Source organism: Tamandua tetradactyla, chromosome 3, assembly GCF_023851605.1.
Source record: "Tamandua tetradactyla isolate mTamTet1 chromosome 3, mTamTet1.pri, whole genome shotgun sequence".
Lineage (NCBI taxonomy): Eukaryota > Metazoa > Chordata > Mammalia > Pilosa > Myrmecophagidae > Tamandua > Tamandua tetradactyla.
This window is the reverse complement of record NC_135329.1, coordinates 12,013,962-12,032,599: the sequence shown is the minus strand read 5'-3', so window position 1 is coordinate 12,032,599 and position 18,638 is coordinate 12,013,962. Positions and strand designations below refer to the sequence as shown.

The following is an 18,638-nucleotide window of genomic DNA, read 5'->3' as shown; positions in this document are numbered from 1 at the left end:
TTTAACAATGTGTCTTTTGCTGACTGCATACACAGGCACAAACCCAAGGACCAGCAGCAGAATCAAACTGCACAAAAAGGACAATCTCAGACTGGGCATCAACCTGAAGCTACCACAAAACAGTGTTTGGAGGGTCATGCAAAAATCCATCCACTTTCATAAATTTTGTGAGCACCAAGCGTTATAACGCCTGTGGAATTCATAAAAAGAAAAGTGAACAATACTTGGTACTATCAAATACTGCTGAAATGCCCAGCACTGTATTAAGATCAATCAATTTTTTTTAAAATAGTATGAAGGATTCTTTGAGTTCACATAGGACAGATCTAAACAAGTGTAACAATAGAGTAAAGCAAATCCCATAATTCATAGAATCTAAAAAGGGGGGGAAAATCTGAAATGAATGAAAAAATTAGGATGCTAAAAAGTAAGTGACTAAATTAAAATTCTTCAAAAGTAAATGTAAGTATATGCCTTTCAGAAACAATTAATTAAAAATGAAAATTAAACTACTACCAGAGTAAAAACAGCTAAAAGCACTCAAAGTTCTAGCCAACATTCAATGAAAACACTCAAAAAGACACAAATATCAAGCAACCAAAATAAGCAGGGTTTTTTTTTTTTTTGAGTTTTCCTATTGATTTTTTTTAACTTTTTTTATTGTATAGTATAACATAAATACAAAGCAAAGAAATAAAAAAGCAATACTATTCAAAGCACTCTTCAAAAAGTGGTTACAGGATAGATCCCAGAGTTTATCATGGGCTACCATACAATCCACTCATATTTTCCCTTCCAGCTGCTCCAGAATATAGGAGGCTAGAGGCTTAAATACTTTTTTATCATCACAATCAACTTTTTTTCCTTCTCTTTTTGTGAACAATAACATAGATACAAAAAAGTTATAAATTGAATTTCAAAGCACAGCACCACAATTAGCTGTAGAACATATTTCAGACTTTGACATGGGTTACAATTTAAGGTTTTCACTTCTAGCTACTCTAAAATACTGGAGACTCTAAAATATTCTAAAACAATGTCGAAGAGATACAACAGCATGTCTCTTCATAAAACATTAAATAAAAGATTTCAACAACAAATTAGATATTGTGTTTCACTAAATGGAAAACTATCCAAAACATGCAGGATTTCCAGACCCTTAAGACTATAGTCAGATGGGAGCATGTAATCCTTCACAGAACCAAACTGGTGGCCAGACTGCTGGATGCAATAGAAAACAATTCTTACTTTTATGGAAGCAATTCTGCCATTCAATTAACAGCACCTGCTGAGTCCTCATTGTGGATAGAAGCTTCATAACTACAACTATACGTCTCTTTCCCTCTCCTCTCAAGAAAGTGCTGCTTAAAATCAAAGTCCCCACTCTCGTGGCGAAATCCCTTTCATTTTACAAAACCACAAGCAAGTTTTGGGCTATTCAAAATCCTAGAGTCATTTTAAGAATCAGAACTCATAAAAAGAGAGTGACGGTGGGTCCAAGGCAAGCCTCTAGGGAGAATAACTTTTATATTTATACTGAAAATATATACTATGCATTAAACTCTCCTGAGAAAGGCAGACCACATCACACATATTGATAATATGTGTGCTAATAGGCCAAGCCTCTGCCTATCTTTCCTCATAAGAATTAAAGGCAAGGAGTTGAAAGTCAGCAATCTGTACTGTCTTCAATACTCTCCACCAAGTAGGCAGCCCCTTTCCAGACTTCCACTTCTTGGTAGGTGAACTCAACACAAATGTCATCCAAAAGAAAAAAATATATATATTATTAGTATTAATAATAATAGGACAACTAGATAACTACATGCAAAAAATGAAGTCAAATCATTATTTCATACTATACACAAAAATTGACTCAAAATATATCAAAGAGCTAAATATAAGACTTAAACTATAAAGCTCCTAGAAGAAAACATAAGGATTTCCTTCATGATCTTGGATTTGGCAAAGGATTCTCAGGCACAACACCAAAAGCACAAGCAACAAAAGGAAAAATAGATATATAGGACTTGATTAAAATTAAAAACTTTTGTGTTTCAAAGAATACCATCAAGAAAGTGAAAAGACAACCACAGAATGGATAAAATGTTTGCAAGTCAATTATCTGATAAGGGACTTGTGTCCAGAATATATAAAGAACTCTTACAACTCAATACTAAAAAGACAAATGACCCAGTTCATATATGGGCAAAGGATCTGAACAGACCTTTCTGCAAAGAAGGTATACAGATGGCTAATAAGCTCATGAAAAAAAGCTCAACATCATTAGCCAACAGGGAAATGCAAATCAAAACCAAAATGAGATACCACTTTCCACCCAGTTGGATGGCTGGAATAAAAAAGTCAGAAAATTACAAGTGTTGGCAAGAATATGGAGAAATACAAATTCTCCTACACTGCTGGTGGGGATGTGAAATAGTGTAGCTGCTTTGGAAAAACAGTATGGCACTTCCTCAAACTTTAAAAACATAGTTACCATATGATCCAGCAATTCTACTCCTAGGTAGATACCCAAGATAAATGAAAACATATGCCAGAGCAGAAACTTGTACACAAATGTTTTAGCAGCATTATTCACAATAACCAAAAGGTGGAAACAATCCAAATATCTATCAACAAATGTATGGATAAACAAAATGTGGTATGTCAATAAGGTGGAATATTATTCAGCCATAAAAAGGAATGAAGTACCAATATTTGATACAATGCAGATGAAATATTATGCTAAATAAAAGAAGGCAGTCCCAACAGGCCACATATTATGAGTCCACTCATATAAAAATATCCAAAACAGGGGAATCTATAGGGTCAGGAAATATATTAAGTGGTTGCCCAGGGCAGGGTGGGGGTAGGAAGACCTGAGGTGGTTAGAGGAGTAATAGTTGAAGCATAAAGGGTTTCTTTTTAGGAGTGATAAAAAGGTTCTAAAATTGATTGTGGTGATGGTTGAACATATCTGCAAATATATTTAAATATATAAAATGAGATGTGAATTTCCCACCCTTTCAATAATGACTGGATAAATTAATGGACTGATGAATGGATGAAAGGAAAGACAAGTATGATTTGAGAATGCAGATTATTTTCTTTCTTTTCTATAGGAGATGGCTAGCCTTGCTAAAGCAAGGGGAAAATCTTGATGTTTGAGCATGGTCACCTGGAACTTGTCTTAGTCAAATGTGGTGAGATTACACTTAGAAAAAAAGAAAAAGGAGAAACAAGATGATAATGCAATAAAGAAAAATATAACTAAAGAAGAAACAATTTTGCAATTTGTTCTTTACTAGGATGACAAAATTGTCTGATTTCAACATTAAGTAGCATTCATTTTTTACTTATGACAGACTTTAGGAATACTTTCAAGCAACACATTTTATGTCTAATTAATCATTTCATGGTCTGCTTATCAAATCCATCCCAAGGACAGAATTAAAAGCCCAATTTATCCTTTTCTTCTCAATATATTATATTTATCATTCATAATAAGAGATTAATCTTATATTAAGAGCACTCTTTACAAATCAAAACTGCTGACCTTTGGCTAGAATAGGAAAAATCAAATGACTTCTGTGATTCTTTTTCCAGGTCTTTCTAAGTATCATGTCAACCTCTAAATCCATATAATCTTTTATAGTTCTCTCTCTTTCCTCAATGCAGATGCTATACTGCTCCTTTTTAACTCTTCAGATATCTCCCTGGCCCATTGAAAGAGCTCCAAAATTCATTAGTGTTCTTCCTATTTAGGCTTTCCACATAAGACATAATCTTTTAATACCTCTGTTTCACTCATTTAATGAACAAGCATTTCCTGATCATCTACTCTGTGGGTCACACTCTGCAACAGAACTTAGAGATCACAGAGGGTTCCTACCCTTAGCGTTTAACAATAATATTATATCAGGGACTACAGATTTGATTTGATATAAATAAACTGGATATCAAATTCTCCTACGGTTAGAATCTAAATTTCTCCCTTCACACCATCTTTGATGCAACAAGATTTGGCCTTTTTCTATGATGATACTGCCTGGTGTCCATAAACCTGACATAAACTCCATCTTCAGAAAGTTCACTATTTTCCGTAAAGCAACACAAGCTATCTTTCCTTACCCTTCATTCATCTTAGGAACAAGAACAGAATAGCAGCCAAGAGCTACACAAATGATGTTGTTAAACTTCACAGAAGATAGAGTTTTCACCAAAAAGAATCAAGTAGAAATGACCTGTATCATCACTGGGTGAAAGGATATCATTTAAAATAACACATGAGTGAGTATGTATTCTCTTTAGAAACAAGTTTTCCTTTTAGATGAACTGAACAAAAGACAATTCTCATTCTATAGAAATAAAATTAAGTTGCCAAAACGTGTCCGATGAAACTCAAGAAAGGAGGAAGATCACGCACTTTTCTAAATCCCACAGAATGGTTCACCCACTATGGCATGATAAGTTGGAACTAACATGGCACTTTAACTTTAATAGTAAAAAAAGTGTGTTTTTTGTTGCCATATTGCATATAGTTTGAAACTTACATGCAAATACTCAAGTCATATCCATTAAATAGTCATAATGAATATTGGTAATAGAAATTATTTCCTAATTAAAAAATCCCACTGGTAAGGGAAAGAAGCATCGAAAATAAATAACTGGGCAATGACATGAACTGGCCTTAGTAATTGGACTGTACAAGAGCCAAAAGCAAAAAACCCTAAGATAACTCTCTGAAGGCTTAAACATAATTTCAGTTGCTGAGAGGGGGATAAACTTACATAAATGCACATTTCTGCATCATAAAAAAAGAGGATAAGTTTACAAACGTTGTGAAAGATCACTAAAGTTTTTGCCCCAGAAAGACAAAATGGAAATGGCAATTTCAAAGTGCTACACAGTACCTTTAGTATTTACCAAAGTTCAAAAATGTGTTCTTTCAAAGTAAGAAAGCAGCAACGAGTCTAACAATAGTGTGCTTCCTGGCCTTAGGAAGAGACAGGAGTTCTCCAGCTGCACTTCCTAGACAACTATGTCAGCTGCCTTCTGCAAGCTGAGATCAAATTGCCAAGAATTTACAGAATAGCAGTTTTGAGGAATAACCTAAAATACTGATCTGTTGCAAAGAGGATGTGGTGCAAACCACACAGGAACTGACAGGAAATCAGCCCTCGGGTGGCATCTACACATTTAAGAAGGCCAGGAATCCTGGACCTTTGACTGCCCCAATTTCATCATCTTCCTCTGTAGGAAGAGTTATCCTTCAGAGAGAACACTCAGAAAATTTTGCACAAAGCTTCTTGGTGCTTATTCCTACTTAAGAACACTGTCCCCTTCCTGAACCTGTGGTTTCCATGTGTTAAAAGTCCATCTGAGGTCCTAGAGCAACTATATTTGACCAAAGTGCACATTTGCTGGCACATATGTTCACTCTACCAGTCATGAGGCCCCTGAATGCCATCAACAATTTCCAGGTTGTGATGACGCTAAGAAGAAAAACTAATATTTGAAATCCACCAAATAACAAGTCATACTCCTGGAAGAAAAAGAACTCCTTACAGTTGGTAGCACTTTGGTATGAAATTTTTAAAATTGTTTTTAACATTAATTCCATAAAAGTTGACAAAAAGAAAATAACTTAGAAACATGTGATATTTGGTTTGCTTATGCTTTATAGAAGTCCAGTTCATGGTCCAAGAAAAACAATGAGCAGAATAACTAGTACCTATTCCTAGACTTGCCTTCAGCACCCACTGCTGCCAAGTTATTCATTCTCCCACACAACACTTTTCACACTAATTTTGACCCTTAAGAATCAAAAAAGAGTCTTGGCTTCTTTGTATCCAAATGCCAAAATGGAATCTTGGGTACTTCACCTTTATAAAGGGATTGTTTGAAAACAGGACTCCCGGCTGTGACATCAGTCAGTTGCTGAGGTCTCTAAGAGCTGGAAGAAACATTCCCAATCCCTCACAGAGCTGCTATACTCCTACGGTGCAATCTGGCAATGGCCAAGGACCAAGTCTTTAAAGCTGTTTTATGGTATTTAACATATGGTCATAAATTGCTCAGCGCTCTAAAGAGGGGCTAAATTTGCCACCCTTATTGATGAGAAATGTTCTTATTTATTTAAATTTAGTAGCAGACTGGCACTTCTCCAGATGGAGAGGTTTAAGCATAAGTACAAAGGAAGAACTAACTAGCAAAAGATTTGTACCTTTCTATACATCAAATGAAACTACACCAATTTGGGCTTTCCAAACCACTATCGAACAGAGTGTACTATATAGATATAACATTTTTTAAAAAAACCCTAATTTCTAAAGGCCAAGGAGGGGGGAAACATAAATTCTATTCAGACTGCATAAGTATGCTAAAAAGAAAAATCCCCTTATCTTCTCAAACTAGATCTATTCCCATTTATCACTGTCTTCCCTAATACTTGCATTTCCTTCACAAATTAGATAAATCTAGTCTTCATCTGAAATCCCATTTCTACAGCATTCTCTGGAACTTCCTAAATCCTCTTCTGGTCCTCTATTATTTGCTTCCTACTTTGCATCCATCATCCTATTTTGCCATATTTTTTATTAGGCTGTTTATTTTTTTAATGGTCCCAATTCCCTATCAAAAGGACATGATTCTACCAAAACATTTTGTTCCCTTTCTTCTACAACCTAGTCCCGTAGCCAAAGGCAAAAGAAAAACAAAAGACTTTTTTTGGTGGAATTATTACTAATGGTATTAATGCAAATGATATCAAAACAGAAATGCGAAGGGTAGAGCCAATTATTGATTTTCTTTTTTATGTGCATAAGTTATAGAACTTGCTGAATAATTAAAAAATAATTATCTCAACCAATTCTGGAATGTGAAGAAGGATTTCAAAAAATCGGAGGTTTAGCTGAAGGAAGCCAGTTAAAAGAACTGTTACTTTTATGAAAATCTATTAACAATATAGCAAAATATTAGTTGCAACGTACAACTTAGAGAGATATATGTAGTCTTTTTGTCAACCATATTTTTAAAATTCTTTGAAAAAAAACTGTTTTATAAAGAATGATTTTTTTATACCAGAAAAAGTCTCACTTTTAATTTTAATAGCTAGATAAACAGAAAGACAGAGGGAGATTTTTACTAAGCATCAATATACACAAGTTAATATGAATGATGTCATATACAAGAACTTTAAAAAATAGTTCATATCTTCTGGGAAAACAGAAATTAAAAATCTCAATTATTTTCCCCAAAGCTGACTAATGACCCAGTGAAAATCAATGGAGAGCAGCAATCAGATAATCCCACATAAAGCCTGCTGTGCAATCTGAACAGATTTGGAGTGCCTGTGACATCTAAAATGGTCATAAAATATCCCAAAGAGTCATATGCCAACTTTTGTCTGCAATTTTCTAGAAATGAAGACAGTTCAGTGTCATTAGGGCCAGATAAGCAAAGGAAAAGGTTTAGTTCAGGACTTACGGAAGCATATCTGAGTACTCAGGATATTTCCACTAAGGATCTAGCTTTCTAAGTACCCTTCACTCTGAGGTCAGACCAGAATATGAAATCTCTGCTTTATCTGCTCTGAAAAAGTATGAGTATCTTCTTTTCTGATATGAAAAGACAAATGGCAGTGTCATAATCTCACAGAGCAGGAAATCACCTTGAGCCACAAAGACAAAATAGCTTACAGAGCAGGGAATCACTCTGAGATACAAAGACAATTAATAGAAATATAGGCATTTATTGACACCAACTAAGTACCCTCCCAAAATGCTATACATCTTCTTTATTGATAACACAGATTTAAACCCAACAAATCAATAGTAACCTTAAATGTAAATGCTCTAAACATCTCAATTAGGTAGAAATTTTCAGATTTAAAAGCAAGGTCAAACTATATGCTGCCTACAAGAAACCCACTTTAAATATAAAGACATACATAGTTTAAAAGTGAAAGTATGGAAAAAAGATGTACCATCTTATATTAATAATTAATCCAGGTAGATTTCAGAGCATAGAATATTTCCAAAGACAAAGAGTATCAATTAAAGTGGACTAAAAATCTTACATGTCTGTACCTAATAGCAAATTCAAAATACATGAAGCAAAAACTCACAGAATAGCAAGAAAAATAGACAAATCCACAATTATAATCAGTGATTTCCATACTTCCATCTCTATAACTGATAGAACAACCAGGCAAAAAATCAGCAAAGATATAATAGAATTGAACAACACACATCCACAATTATAGTCAGAGATTTCAGTATCCCTCTATCAATAGCTGACATAAAATGTAAACCAAAAATCAGTAATGGTATATTACATTTTAGTCACTCTCTTAACCAACATGACCAAATTGACATTTAAAGAACACTCCACCAACAGCAAAATACTATTTTCAGTGTATATGGGACATTTACTAAGATAGACAATATCCTGAGCCATAAATCAAGTCCAATACATTTAAAACGATTCAAGCGACACAAAATACGTTCTCTGACTATAAGGGTTAATTTAAATTCAAAATGAATAAAAGAAAATATATGAAATTCCAGAAAATATTGGGAGCTATATAAAACATCTCAAAAATAAACCATAGGTCAAAAAAGAAAACCAAAAGTGAAATTAGAAGGTATTTTGAGATGAATGAAAATGAAAACACAACATATTAACATTTGTGGGAAATAGCTAAAGCAGTACCTAGACGGAAACTTATAGCACTAAACACCTTCAATAGAAAAGAAGAAAGATCTCAAATCAATGACTCAGCTTCTACCCAAATAAGATAAAAAAAAAAAAAAAGAAGAGCAAATGAAACCCAGAGTAAGCAGAAGAAAGGAATAATAAAATCAGAATGGAAAATAATGAAATAGAAAACAGAAATACAATAGAGAAGATTAAGGAAACCAAAAAGTGGTTCTCTGAGAAGGTGATTAAAATTGATTAACCATTAGCCACACTAATTAGGGAAAAAAGAGAAGAAACAAATTATCCATATCAGGAAAGAAAGAGGTGCTATCACTAAAGTTTTACATACATTAAAAATTAATAGAGGAATATTATGATAAACTTAATGTCAATAAATTCAGCAACTTCGATGAAATGGACAAATTTTTTTATAGATACAAACTACCAACACTCACTCAAGATAAGAAAGTAACCTGAATAGTTCTATATTTACCAAGTAACCTGAATAGTTCTATATTTACCAAGTTTATTTAATTTGTAGCTTAAAACCTTCCTACAAAGAAAACTCTAGGCCAGATGATCCCACTGGCAAATTTCACCAAATATCTAAGGAAGAAATAATTACAATTCTTCATAAACCATTGACAAAGATTTGAAGAAAAAGGTTCACTTCACACAACGCATTCTATTCTAAAGCCAGAAAAAAAATGCATTTAAATATATATATATATATAAGCCTATCATTCATAAACACAAATGCAAAACTCTAAACAAAATTTTAGCAAATTAAATCCAACAATATATAAAAAGGATAATAAATCATGGCCAACTGGAATTTAGTCTAGGGGTGCTAAGTAGGTTGAATATTCAAAACTCAATGAAATGTACCATATTAATTACATTAAAAAATAAAAACCACATGGTCATTTCAGTAAATGAAGAAAATGTATTTGCCAATACCAAGTATTCATTACTTATTTTAAAAGAAAACAACTTTCAGTAAACTAGGACTAAAAGGGAACTTCCTCAACCAGATAAAAGCCATTTCTGAAGAATATATAGCAAACACTATACTGACTGGTGAAAGATTGAAAACTTTTCCCAAAAAATCTGGAACAAGGCAAGAATGTCTCCTCTCAATGCTTCTATTCAGCAATCCACTGTAGGTTCTAGTCAGTGTACTAAGGCAAAAAAAAAAAGTAAAAGGCATTCATATTGGACAGGAAGAAGTAAAACAGTCATTATATAGAAATGAAATGATTTTCTGAAAATCCTATGGAGTCTAAAAACAAGCCACTAGAACTCATACACGACCTTATTAAGGTTACAGGATTCAGGATGAATAAACAAAATAAATCAGTTGTACCTCCCTATAAGTTTGTAATGAACCATCAGAAATTAAAATCTACAAAACAACACATTTACAATAGCATTAAAATATATTAAAAACAGGAATAAATGTGATGAAAGAAGTGCAGAAACTGTCCTTGGAATACTCACAAAAATCACTGGTGAGAAAAAATAAAGATCTAAATAAATGGAGAGATACGTAGAATTCATGGAAGATGTAATATTGTTAAATGTTAGTTTTCTACAAAATTAACCTATAGATTCAATGCAGTATCAATTAAAAGCCCAGAGGTTGCTTTGTAGAAATTGACAAAAATGATTCTAAATATATATGGAAATGCAAAGGACACAGAATTCTCAAAACAACTTTAAAAAAAAGAATAAAATCCTTTATTTCAAGACTTATAAAAGTACAATAATCAAGACTGTAAATTTAGACACTCAGTTCAATGGAATAGACTAGAAAGTCCAGAAAAAGCCCCACACATATATGAACAACTGATTTTTGACAAAGGTACAAAGACAATTCAGAGGAGCAAGGATTTTCTTTTTCAACAAATGGTCCTGAAACAATTGGATATCCATATACCACCCCCTCCAAAACAAAATTTAATCCACACTTTGACCCATAAACAAAAATTAACTCAAAATGGATCACAGAACTAAATGTAAACCTATAACTATAAAACATAGAAAAAATCTTTGTGACATTGGGTAAGGCAAAGTTTCATACATATGACAACAAAAGCATAATAAAAAAATATATGATAAAATTAAAACCATCAAAATATTCTCCCCTTGAATGTTAAAATAATGAAAAGGCAAACTGAGAAAATATTTGCAAATCCTACAACTGATACATGACGTGTATCCAAAACATAAGAAGACCTCTCAAAAGTTAATAAAAAAACCTTTCCAGAAAAAAATAAAGGAAAAGATTTGAACAGGCACACTATATGAAGATAGCATACTGTAAGATTTATGACATATGAAGAAATTAAATGCATGACAAAATACTGTGAAGGACAGGGGTTGAATCAGGGGTAAAAGAAGCATACAGTTGTAAAGTTCTTACATTATTGGTTAAGTGTTACAATATTATATAATATTTTCAATGGTAGAGAGTGAAAAGTTAAAGATGCACATTCTAAATACTAGAATGGCCAATGGGAAAAAAAAAAGACAAAATGGAATCCAAAAATATTAATTAATCCAAAAGAAGGCAGGAAAGAAGAAATAAGGAATATAAAACACATGCAACAAATAAAAAATGAAGAGCAAATTGGTAGATTTAATCTCAACCATAAAGTAACTCTATTTAAACTAAATGGTGTAAACGCTCGAATTAAAAGTCAGTAGTCTCAGAAACAATAAAGAGGATAAATCAATGATATATAAAGCAGATTAAGAGAAAAAAGTCAGTGAAACAAAAAGCTGGTTCTTTGAAATATCAACGTTATAGTTTGCTAGCTACCGGAATGCAATATACCAGAAACAGAACAGCTTTTAAAAAGGGGAGTTTATTAAGTTGCAAGTTAACAGTTTCCAGGCCATGGAAATATCCTAATTAAAGCAAGTCTACAGAAATGTCCAATCTAAGGCATCCAAGGAAAGGTACCTTGATTCAAGAAGGCCTATGAAGTTCAGGGTTTCTCTCTCAAGTGGAAAGGCACATGGTGAACACAGAGTTTCTCTCTCATCTGGTAGGGCACATGGCAAATACGACATCATCGGCTAGCTTTCACTCCTGGCCAAAGGTCACTGGCTGGTAGACTCTCTGCTTCTCGTGGCCATGTCATTCTGCTCTCTTAGAATCTCTTTTTCTCCTCTTTTATAGGATTCCAGTAAACTAATCAAGACCCACTTAGAATGTGTTGAGACATGTCTCCACCTAATCCAGTTTAACAACCACTCCTGGATTAAGTCACATCTCCAGGGAGATGATCTGATTACAGTTTCAAATATACAGTATTGAATAAGGATTAGAAGAAACAGCTGCCTTTACAAAATGGAATTAGGATTAAAACATGGCTTTTCTAGGGTACATACATCCTTTCAAACTGGCATAATCAATAAAATGGTTAAATCTTTTAGCAAAACTAACCCAAGGCAGGAGTTTGGAAGAAAGGAGGGAAAAGAGAAAAGACAAGACACAATTTACAAATGCCAGGAATGAAAGAAAAGACATCAGTACAGATCCTATAAACATTAAGAGAATATTATGGATAATTTTAGTCAATAAATTTGACAACTTGAAGAAATGGAAAAATTCCCTAAAAGATAAGATGGCGAAAAATCATTTAAGAGTAAACAAATAACCTGTTAGCCCTATATCTATTAAAGAACTTGCCTTGTACTTAAAGACCTTCTCTCTATCACGCATGCACACACACACACACACAGAAATTTCAGGTCCAGATGACTTCACTGGGAAATTCTATCAAACATTTAAGGAAAAAATAAAACTAATCTTTCACAAACTTCTTCAGAAAATAGTTGAGTGAACACTTCCCAACTCATTTTGTGACCATAATTACTCTGATAAATTAAGCAAAGAGCTATAAGAAAAGTACATAGCCTTGTATATCCTTTTAAATATCCTTAAAAGAATATGAATGAATCAAATACAGAATATATAAAAAGTATAATAGATTATAATCAAGTGGGATTAATTCCAGGAAGGCAACATTGGTTCAGCATTAGAAAATAAATCAGTTTATTCATCTTATTCATATAATAAAAGAGATAAACCATGTAATCACCCCCATAGAGAAAAAACTTCTAACATAATAATATTTTGTTCATAATAAAACTGTCAGCAAAGTAAAATAGATGGGAACTTCCTCAACATGATAAAGGGCACCTACAATAAAAGATTATAATTAGTAATGAAAGACTAAACACTTTCCCCTTAAGATCAGGAATAAAGCAAAGATGTTTGATCTCACTCAACATTGTGCTGAAAGCCTAGCCACTGCAATAAGGCAAGAATAAAAAAAATTAAATCATATTGATTGGAAAGGGAGAAGTAAAACTGTCTTTTTTTATAAACAATGTGATTGCTTTTGAAGAAAATACTTAAGAGATTTATTTTTAAAAGGTACTAGAACTAACAAATGAATTTAGAAATATAGCAGTATTTAAGATCATCATACCAAAATCATATTTATGTAAATTAGAAACAAAAAATAAAAGAAAATTTGCTAAATTAATTTATAATAACATGAAAAAATATGAAATATTTAAAGGTAAATTGAACAAAACTTGTACAAGAGGTATTCACTGAAGAGCACACACCACAATGGGAAGAAATTAAATAAGCCCTAAATAAATGGAGAGGTTACAATTTTCATTTTTGGAAGCTGTGATGTTGTTAAGATGTAAAGTCTTTACAAATTGATCTACAAATTCAAAACAGCCAAGCACAATTTTTATAAACATTGATAAGCTGATTCGAAAATTTCTGTATAAATACAAGGGCCCTAGACTAGCCCAATAGGTTTGAAAAAGAAGTTGCATACTTAAACTACTTGAATTAATACAAAAGGACAGATAACTGTACAATTTCCCTATTATGACTCCGGTAAAGGTAATCTCAGAGGTCACACTATAGAATATAGCAGACCTAGAGATACACAGAAGCTGGAGATGGGGGAAAGGCTATCCAAAGAGGTTGAACCTAAAGGCAAGGGAGCAGATAGAAGTAATCGTAAGTAATTAGGAGGGTTATAGGTAGATTGCCAGATTGAAGGTGATTATGACTGAAAGGGGATGTATAGTGCCATGTATCCCACCGATTAAATCGACAATTATAAACAAATTCTTGTATGAACTACTTCAAAGGTTCAATAGTGGACAAAGAATCAGTAGTAGAGCAGTATAGGGGGAAAACTAAAAACACATGCTATGGCCAGTAGTTAACAGAAAGACACCAACAGTACCCAGATCAATTCATGGGGGCGGGGAGGGGAGGGGGTGGTGAACAAGTGATAAGGGGTAGTTTTGACTTGACAGTTAGGGTCGCTGGGTTTGCTGATTCTTTGTCTTCACAGACCAATGAAAACTGTCTAAAATTGAGAGTGTACAATCAAGTGAGGATACTGTAAGACATGGATTGTCTGTTTTGGACATTATCCACGATGTCCAATAGATGGAGAGAGCTGAAGGGTACAATGACTGGGAAGCAGAATGGTGGACTGTGATACACTTATGTGATGGAATATGGTTATAGAAAGGAAGGACATCAAGAGGCACACAATTGGACTTCCGGAGAAGATGGTGGCTTAGTAAGACGCGCGAGTCTTAGTTCCTCCTCCAGAAAAGCAACTAAAGAAACAGAAACAATACAAAACAGCTCCCGGAGTCACGACAGAGACCAAAAAGACAGCGTACCCCATTCTGGAATGGCTGAACTGGCAGGGAGAATCTGCTGCGGTGAGATACCCGAGGGGCATGCGTTTTCCCAGCCGGGGCGGCTGGCGACTGGGGTCCCCTCCACGCACGTGGCTCCCCGGTCTGACCGGGAACGTTGGATAGCGGGGCCCTCCCGTCACGCTTGGCGTCTCGGGCCAGCTGGGCAATTAGGACCAGCACTCTCCCAAGCCGCGGCGGCCAGCGACCCCCGCCTCCACGCGCGGTTTCCCGGGCCCACTGCCGTGCAGACAGACGAGCGCCACGAGCGCCACCTACTGGGCAGGAAAAGAAAAACAGAGCCCAGAGATTTCACAGAAAAAGCTTTCAACCAGCTGGGTCCCACACCCAGGGAAATCTGATCAAATGCCCAGACACCAGCAGAAAATAATGGATGACGCTCGGAAAATTGAAGATATGGCCCAGTCAAAGGAACAAACCAATAGTTCAAATGAGATACAGGAGCTGAGACAACTAATGCTGAATATACGAACAGAAATGGAAAAACTCTTCAAAAACCAAATCAATAAATTGAGGGAGGACATGAAGAAGATATGGGCTGAACAAAAAGAAGAAATAGAAAATTTGAAAAAACAAATCACAGAACTTATGGGAGTGAAGGACAAAGAAGAAAAAATGGAAAAAACAATGGATACCTACAATGGTAGATCTAAAGAGAAAGAAGCTACAATTAGTGAACTGGAGGATGGAACATCTGAATTCCAAAAAGAAACAGAAACTATAGGGAAAAGAATGGAAAAACTTGAGCAGGGGATCAGGGAACTGAATGACAATATGAAGCGCACAAATATACGTGTTGTGGGTGTCCCAGAAGGAGAAGAGAAGGGAAAAGGAGGAGAAAAACTAATGGAAGAAATTATCACTGAAAATTTCCCAACCCTTATGAAAGACCTAAATTTGCAGATCCAAGAAGTGCAGCGCACCCCAAAGAGAATAGACCCAAATAGGCATTCTCCAAGACACTTACTAGTTAGAATGTCAGAGTTCAAAGAGAAAGAGAGGATCTTGAAAGCAGCAAGAGAAAAACAATCTGTCACATACAAGGGAAACCCAATAAGACTATGTGTAGATTTCTCAGCAGAAACCATGGAAGCTAGAAGACAGTGGGATGATATATTTAAATTACTAAAAGAGAAAAACTGCCAACCAAGACTCCTATATCCAGCAAAATTGTCCTTCAAAAATGAAGGAGAAATTAAAACATTTATAGACAAAAAGTCACTGAGAGAATTTGTGACCAAGAGACCAGCTCTGCAAGAAATATTAAAGGGAGCACTAGAGTCAGATACGAAAAGACAGAAGAGAGAGGTATGGAGTAAAGTGTAGAAAGAAGGAAAATCAGATATGATATATATAATACAAAAGCCAAAATGGTAGAGGAAAATATTATCCAAACAGTAATAACACTAAAAGTTAATGGACTGAATTTCCCAATCAAAAGACATAGAATGGCAGAATGGATTACGACCCAGCAATACCACTGCTAGGTATCTACTCAAAGGACTTAAGGGCAAAGACACAGACGGACATTTGCACACCAGTGTTTATAGCAGCATTATCTACAATTGCAAAGAGATGGAAACAGCCAAAATGTCCATCAACAGACGAGTGGCTAAACAAACTGTGGCGTATACCTACGATGGAATATTATGCAGCTTTAAGACAGACTAAACTTATGAAGCATGTAATAACATGGATGGACCTAGAGAACATTATGCTGAGTGAGTCTAGCCCAAAACTAAAGGACAAATACTGTATGGTCCCACTGATGTGAACCGACATTCGAGAATCAGCTTGGAATATATCATTGGTAACAGAGACCAGCAGGAGTTAGAAACAGGGTAAGATAATGGGTAATTGGAGCTGAAGGGATACAGACTGTGCAACAGGACTAGATACAAAAACTCAAAAATGGACAGCACAATAATATCTAAGTGTAATGTAACTAGGTTGGAACACTGAATGAAGCTGCACCTGAAATATGGTTTTTTGTTTGTTTGTTTGTGTGTTTGTATCTTTTGTTTTTGTTTTTTTTCTTTTTCCTTTTTATATATATATATATATATTATTAGTATTATTATTTTAATTCTCTTCTCTATATTAACATTCTATATCTTTTTCTGCTGTTTTGCTAGTTCTTTTACTAAATCGATGCAAATATACTAAGAAATGATGATCATACATCTATGTGATGATACTAAGAATTACTGAGTGCATTTGTAGAATGGAATGATTTCTAAATGTTGTGTTAATTTCTTTTCTTTTTTTTGATTAATAAAAAAAATAAAAAAATAAATAAATAAAAAAAAGAGGCACACAATGAACTGAATAAACTTTGGGAACAATTTGTTGTGCGAAATAAGCCAGAAAGAAAAGAACAAATATGCAAAGGTCTCTCTCAGAAAACATTTTTATGAAAATGGGAGACTAGATTGTAAGCCCTTGTAGTAACCATACTTAGTCTGAAGCTGTAAATGTATTTCTAGATTCTGAAACAGTGAGCTTTGTGTGTATCAGCTGGTATTTTCCTGGAATTTTGGGTGATTCTGTGATGTCTAGGACCCAGAGGTGGACTGCTGCAGCCCTGAAAGTTAGCACAGTTATATATAATAACAGTTAAATTAACTGAAAAAGAGATCAAGCCTCAATTAGAGTTTAAAACCAGGCCAATCTGGATGGGTTTGGGGTGAGTTCGAATGCAGGGTAAAAGATGACAGTGTATGTATTTTAGACCTTGGCCTGTTGTATGAGACCAAAGGCAGAGAGGTTTATTATGCCTAGAATCTAAATTTTCTAGACATAATCTATATTGGCCTGTCTGGGTGGCTCATTTAAACAACCCAGTCCTGGAGTCCAGAATGGGAATAGGCCTTGTAGTTCTGTTGGCTTAATGTAAATACCAGGATACATCTCAGACTATGGTGGGCTGATAATTTAAAAGTATTGGTAGAGTCACTTGAGGGTCCTATATATAAAACATTCCAATCTGGCAAACCCTGGGCACCCTCTCAACCATTGGGGACCCCCAAGAAAATTGGCCAAACCCTGGATTTTGAGGCTCGCCCTTACGAAACTTATTTCTGTAGGGGAGAAACTAAGATTACCCATTATGGGTCCTAAAAGTTGCTTCCAGGAACCCTCTTTGTCACTCAGATGTGGCTTCTCTCTCTCTCTCTGGGCTCAACTCTACAAAGAAAATCATTACTCTTCTCTCTACATGGAACATGACATTTAGGAGTGAAAATCTCCCTTCCAACGTAGGGTGTAATTCACAGGAATGAGTCTGGTTCTGGCACCATGGGATTGACAACACATTCCTGATCAAAACAGGGAAAAGAAGTATAATAAAATAAGACATCAGTGGCTGAGACAGATCAAATGGAGTCAAGAGGCTATTCTGGAGGTTACTCTAATATGAGCCTCAGTTAGACAGCACTAATTGCCATGGTTTTTAAACTTCAATCAACATGACTCCTTTGACTTTTAAGAATATCTAGGGCTCAGACTGAGACTCTGTAAAGGTTTCAGGTACTAGGTTTGCTTTTCTGGAACCTGTCATTTCCAAAGGGTCCCTAGGTCAGATAAATCCTAAACTAAGAGGGACCAGCCTCTCCAAGATTATCAATTAGTTACATCCCCTTCTCCTTTAATGTTAACACCCCTTTTCAACATGAAAAAGTCAGAATGGGCATTGCCCAAAGATCCCTACAGATTGGGAGAAGGATCAAAGGAGAAAGAGGAGGTATAACAGAGAAAACATGAATTAACAAACAAGTATAACTGCTGAATCACTATATTAATATTCCTTCTAGTCTCCAGTGCTTTGGAGCACCTAGAAGGAAAAATCCGAGATGGTGAATGATAGCCTATGACAAACTCTAGAATCTGTTCTGTAACTACTGTTGAAGTTTGCTTTGAAAATTATTGCTTTTTTCTTTCTTTGCTTTATATATATGTTACATTTTACAATTTAAAAAATGATAAAAGAAAACATATAGATTAACAGAAAGATCAGAAGTGGGCGTAAATGGTTAATTCATATATATAAATGGTCAAAATTAACTCAATGGATCATAGACCAAAATGTCAAAACTAAAAATATAAAACTTCCAGGAGAAAACCTTCAAGAACTTCCTCAGGCAAGCAAGATTTCT

The 18,638-nt window shown here is 34.7% G+C and overlaps 1 protein-coding gene across 4 annotated transcripts in view; it reads right to left on the bottom strand.

Moving 5' to 3' along the window:
* The window catches only part of BABAM2 (BRISC and BRCA1 A complex member 2), a 626,549-nt gene that overhangs the window by 475,138 nt on the left and 132,773 nt on the right, over positions 1 to 18,638 (bottom strand). The gene's annotated exons all lie outside the window — the stretch shown is intronic.